Source organism: Littorina saxatilis, linkage group LG15, assembly GCF_037325665.1.
Source record: "Littorina saxatilis isolate snail1 linkage group LG15, US_GU_Lsax_2.0, whole genome shotgun sequence".
Lineage (NCBI taxonomy): Eukaryota > Metazoa > Mollusca > Gastropoda > Littorinimorpha > Littorinidae > Littorina > Littorina saxatilis.
Window position 1 is genome coordinate 44,235,448 of NC_090259.1, and position 6,000 is coordinate 44,241,447.

General features: G+C 40.2%; 1 long non-coding RNA gene across 1 annotated transcript in view; it reads left to right on the forward strand.

Annotated features, from left to right (window-relative positions):
• LOC138949426 (uncharacterized) overlaps positions 1-4,397 on the forward strand; it is a 28,321-nt gene extending 23,924 nt beyond the window's left edge. Inside the window, exon 4 of the long non-coding RNA XR_011450274.1 lies at positions 1,769-4,397. This is a non-coding gene — a long non-coding RNA (uncharacterized lncRNA). The remainder of the gene's footprint in view (positions 1-1,768) is intronic.
• The last annotated feature ends 1,603 nt before the right edge of the window (positions 4,398-6,000 follow it).

Below are 6,000 nucleotides of genomic sequence, written 5' to 3' on the forward strand. Positions count from 1 at the left end.
AACGCTCACCGAACGGGAACATCCTGGCTGCTTTCTGTTGAGCCCTCTACAACAATGGCATCTCGTTTTGGTGCTGGACGGCTGTTATGAATATTCAATACCGGAAATCACGCCCGGACAGTAAGCCTCCCGTAAACCATCACAGATACTGTCAGGCTTTTACACACAGTACAAACACCCTTCCATTTGAACGTTCACCAAACAGGAACATCCTAGGTGCCCTACAAAAAGAGCGAGCAATTTTTGAGTCACTTGAGAAAAAGTGACTCTATGTAATCGGTCAGTGTTAGTCTGTCCGGCCGGCCGTCCGGCCGGCCGTCCGTAGACACCACCTTAACGTTGGACTTTTCTCGGAAACTATCAAAGCGATCCGGCTCATATTTTGTTTAGTCGTGACCTCCAATGACCTCTACACTTTAACGATGGTTTCGTTGACCTTTGACCTTTTTCAAGGTCACAGGTCAGCGTCAAAGGAAAAATTAGACATTTTATATCTTTGACAAAGTTCATCGGATGTGATTGAAACTTTGTAGGATTATTCTTTACATCAAAGTATTTACATCTGTAGCCTTTTACGAACGTTATCAGAAAAACAAGGGAGATAACTAGCCTTTTCTGTTCGGCAACACACAACTTAACGTTGGGCTTTTCTCGGAAACTATAAAAGTGACCGGGCTCAAATTTTATGTGAACGTGACTCCCAGTGACCTCTACACTTTGACGTCTGCTTTGGTGACCTTTGACCTTTTTCAAGGTCACAGGTATGTCTTGAAGGAAAAAAATTGAAATATCATATCTCTGAAACTATTCATCGGATTTGATTCAAACTTTATAGGATTATTCTTTACATCAAATTATTTACATCTGTATTGTGTTGTGAATAGCAATTTCTTCCTGTCCATCTGATGCCTCATATAATATTCAGAACTGCGAAAGTGACTCGATCGAGCGTTTGCTCTTCTTGTTAAAGAATTAATTTTGCAGATTGTCTCGAACACTTTTTGGACCCATCCTGAACTCAGGTCAAAAATGAGTTACTTCCCTTCGGGTCTCATTTTATCAATGTAAACTGGCCATAGTGATTTTTTGTATCAACTTTAAAATTGGAAGAGAATGGTGGTTCCAACTCAATGCTTGACGAGATAAGTACTATCTAATCGTGAAGTCTATAAACCTCGTTGGCACATTAAAAGGAAAAAAATATTGTTCTCAACCACACGCCACCATACACTGAGCAGAAACAGTTAAAACACAGCAAAAACACCATAAAAACCATGGATATTTTGCTGTTTTTCAGTATTGTGCTCGCTCTCTTTTACACGCTAGATCAGCAAGACAGCGCTACGGATTTGAACGAAATGTGTATGAACTGTTAGGTAAGACACCAAATAAACTTTCGGATGTAAAAAAAGTAAACTATCATTCAGTTTAAGTCACTGTTTCAACGGTTGAAAGTGAATCATGCCATAAAAAAACAAAAAATTTTTAAGGGTAGGCGTGGTCACGGACCAGTGACGTCATATCCAGATATTGCTCAGATTCCAGAAACACATTTTTGAGCAAAAGAAAGACTGATCTTCAAATACACGTATATTTCTGACAAAAAAACTGCTGTTTAACACCTGGGCTATACCATTGAAAATATATCCTTAACTTTTTGTGCTCAGTGTATGTTTAATCTGCGAAAGGAAACGGGAGAAAAAGTGTGTGCTATTCACGGATCATAATCAGCACTCTCGTATGACTTGCTTTTGCTTTCATTTTCCAGTGCCAGTCAAAGAGGTTGTGGCCACAGACACAGTTTCCATTTATACAGTGCTGACATTGGAAGGACAAGCTGCAGACAGCGCTCACAGTGATACCTGGCTGAAACAAGAGGAACATCCAAGTACTGAGTGCGATACAGAATGTGATACCTGGCTGAAACAAGAGAAACATTCTAGTACTGAGTGTGATACCTGGCTGAAACAAGAGCAGCATTCTAGTACTGAGTGTGATACCTGGCTGAAACAAGAGAAACATTCAAGTATTGAGTGTAATACTGGGTTCGAAGAGTCCGGTAATCTGAAGCCAAGCATGTTAATAAGCCTGACAGAGAAAAAACTTGCCTGTACAGAGAGTGGCGCTAAGCCTAAAAAGTCTGGACATTTCAAGCGACACAGTTTAGCACATACAGGAGTGAAAAAGCATGCATGTACAGAGTGTGATGCTAGGTTCCAACGGCCTAGTCATTTAAAGGAACACATATTAGCACACACAGGAGTAAAAAAGTATGCATGTACAGAGTGCGATGCTAGGTTCGTGCGGTCTGGAAATTTGAAGCAACATATGTTAACACATACAGGTGTAAAAAAGCATGCATGTACAGAGTGTGATGCAAGGTTCGCAGATTCTAGTGCTTTGAAGCAACATTTGTTGACACATACCGGAGTGAAAAAGCATGCATGTACAGAGTGTGATGCTAGGTTCAGGCAGTCTGGAGATTTGAAGCGACATATGTTAACACATACAGGTGTAAAAAAGCTTGCATGTACAGAGTGTTATGCCAGGTTCAAACACTCTTGTAAGTTGAAGCAACACATGCTAATACATACAGGAGTGAAAAAGCATGCATGTTCAGAGTGTGAAGCTAAATTCACCCAGTCTGGAAATTTGAAGCGACATATGTTAACACATACAGGTGTAAAAAAGCATGCATGTACAGAGTGTGATGCCAGGTTCACAAACTCTAGTGCTTTGAAGCCACACATGCTAACACATACAGGAGTGAAAAAGCATGCTTGTACAGAGTGTGATTCTCGGTTCGCACTGTCAGGAACATTGAAGCGACATATGTTAACACATACAGGTGTAAAGAAGCATGCATGTACAGAGTGTGAAGCTAGGTTCAGGCAGTCTGGACATTTGAAGGAACATATCTTAACACATACAGGTGTAAAGAAGCATGCATGTTCAAAGTGTGAAGCTAGATTCACCCATTCTGGAAATTTGAAGCGACATATGTTAACACATGCAGGTGTAAAGAAGTATGCATGTACAGAGTGCAATGCTGGGTTCGGGTGGTCTAAAAATTTGAAGGAACATATGTTAACACATACAGGTGTAAAGAAGCATGCATGTACAAAGTGTGAAGCTAGATTCACCCATTCTGGAAATTTGAATCAACATATGTTAACACATACAGGTGTAAAAAAGCATGCATGTACAGAGTGTGATGCTAGGTTCACCCAGTCTGGACATTTGAATCGACATATGTTAACACATACACGTGTAAAAAAGCATGCATGTACAGAGTGTTATGCCAGGTTCAAACACTCTTGTAAGTTGAAGCAACACATGCTAATACATACAGGAGTGAAAAAGCATGCATGTTCAGAGTGTGAAGCTAAATTCACCCAGTCTGGAAATTTGAAGCAACATATGTTAACACATACAGGTGTAAAAAAGCATGCATGTACAGAGTGTGATGCCAGGTTCGCAAACTCTAGTGCTTTGAAGCGACACATGCTAACACATACAGGAGTGAAAAAGCATGCTTGTACAGAGTGTGATGCTCGGTTCGCACTGTCAGGAACATTGAAGCGACATATGTTAACACATACAGGTGTAAAGAAGCATGCATGTACAGAGTGTGAAGCTAGGTTCAGGCAGTCTGGACATTTGAAGGAACATATCTTAACACATACAGGTGTAAAGAAGCATGCATGTACAAAGTGTGAAGCTAGATTCACCCATTCTGGAACATTGAAGCGACATATGTTAACACATACAGGTGTAAAGAAGCATGCATGTACAGAGTGCGATGCTAGGTTCGGGTGGTCTAAAAATTTGAAGGAACATTTGTTAACACATACAGGTGTAAAGAAGCATGCATGTACAAAGTGTGAAGCTAGATTCACCCATTCTGGAAATTTGAATCAACATATGTTAACACATACAGGTGTAAAAAAGCATGCATGTACAGAGTGTGATGCTAGGTTCAGGCAGTCTGGACATTTGAAGCGACATATGTTAAGGCTGGAGCACACTTTGGAAAGTACGTTGGAGTAGCCTCCCTTCTACGTTGGAGTAGCCTCCCTTTCCGGATTTAGAACGCGTTTCGTGTCGTAACAGATTATCCACTTACTAGTCATATCCGTATGCAAAATAATGAAATAAACATTAGGAAATGGCAGACGTTTACAAATATCGACATTCTCTATCAGTGCAATAAAAAAACAATCGTTAGAACTTGCATTTACGACATGTCGTGCGTGAGAACGTGTCAGTAAACAAGCACTTTTTGCCTGGCTGAAGAACCCCACGAGTCAAGCTAAAACAGACGACAAGTAATGGAAAGCAGTCTGCGGATAAACATAACAAACTACTGATGAAAAAGTGTGTTCATCCCTGCTCTGGATAAAAGACATCGGACTGATGACAACGTGGCAGCGTTCACGCGAAAAGATTTTTTTTCAGATTATCGCTTCTACATTTTATTGCACGTACTTGGGGCAGATCAGTCTGAATTTCTGAAAGATGACAAATCGGTCTTGTGAGTTGAGAACCACATGTTCTTTGCCGACAGAAATCACGATGGGACAAGATGTAGATTGTGTTGAAGAGATGTTTGCAGATTATCGCATCTACATTTTATTGCTCAGATCAATGCACGTAGTTGCATGGGGTAGATCTGAATTTCGCAATGGAAGACGACAAATCCGTCTTGTGAGTTAAGAACCACACGTTCTTTGGCGGCAGAAATCACTATGGGACAAGATGAGGATTGTGTTGAGGGGCTAATACTGACTGACTTTAGATGAAGAGTTCCTAGACTGCCTGGTTTTTGTAGAGAGGCATCATGATGATATCCTGGGTTTTTTTTTACGTTCTTGGTGACAACGCGCCAGAATCGCACGAAGATCGAACTCTCGAAGAAAACAAGTTTATCGCTGAACATCGGAAATGTGAAATGCTCTTCCTGTCTGACCAGTCTCCCCGTTAAATCCACAGGCTACATTATTTATCAGGTAACTTACCAAACCGGTGTGTGTGTGTGTGTGTGTGTGTGTGTGTGTGTGTGTGTGTGTGTGTGTGTGTGTGTACACCGGATTACCACCATCAACGCACCCTTTTGGACTTTTCTACTATGCCTGCTGTGACATTCACGAGGATTATTGTGATTCTTGGACAATCGTGTGCCTATGCTGGACTTGCAGGAAGACAAACGGTGCCGGAACGGTTTACGTGCTGCCAAGTGTGCACGTCCAGAGCGCAGTGTGAACCGAGAGCAGTGAGTGTGTCATTGTGTGGAAGTTTTGCTTGATTGATTTATTCATGATTTAATTTGCTTTTTGGTTCAATAGTAAAATCTGTGTACGTTATACTTTGTATTTTGTGGTGTGATTCGCCCGAGTGCGAGACCCCCATCCCCGAACGCCTCTGTGGGTGGAATTGTATATATATATATATATATATACTTGTGTAACGTGAGTGTGTAGATGAGAATGTGAAAGTTGCTTTGGACCCAGATACACACTGCAGACACCAACGCAACAGCTAAGTTTCAGCCTGACAAAAAAATTCGAGTGACACAGCTAATGGCTGTACTTGTTATTTCTCTATTAAAACAAATGTTTCAAGATCTTTAGGCCAAAACAAATAAATTGTCTGTTTCTATTAACATGGCTAAAAAAATAGGGTAGGTAGGTAGGTGTTTTTGTTGTTGTTGTTGCCAGGATATAATTCTTGAAAATAACTAAATGACACAAAGAGACAAGACTCGCTATAGATATTTATATAAAATAAAAAAAATGTGACAAAGGATATAAAATGATTGTTTTACCTGGTCTGGAATCTTCAGTAGTAATTGCATAAAAAAAGTCTGATATATCAATTATCATGTTAACTTTTTCTTAAAATGGGTGCGTTAAATCCTAGTCTGTTTGTTTTTAATGGACTAAGCAATCCTTGGACTGACAGAAAAGATGTATTTTAAAAATGTCCAGTTGCTTTTACTTA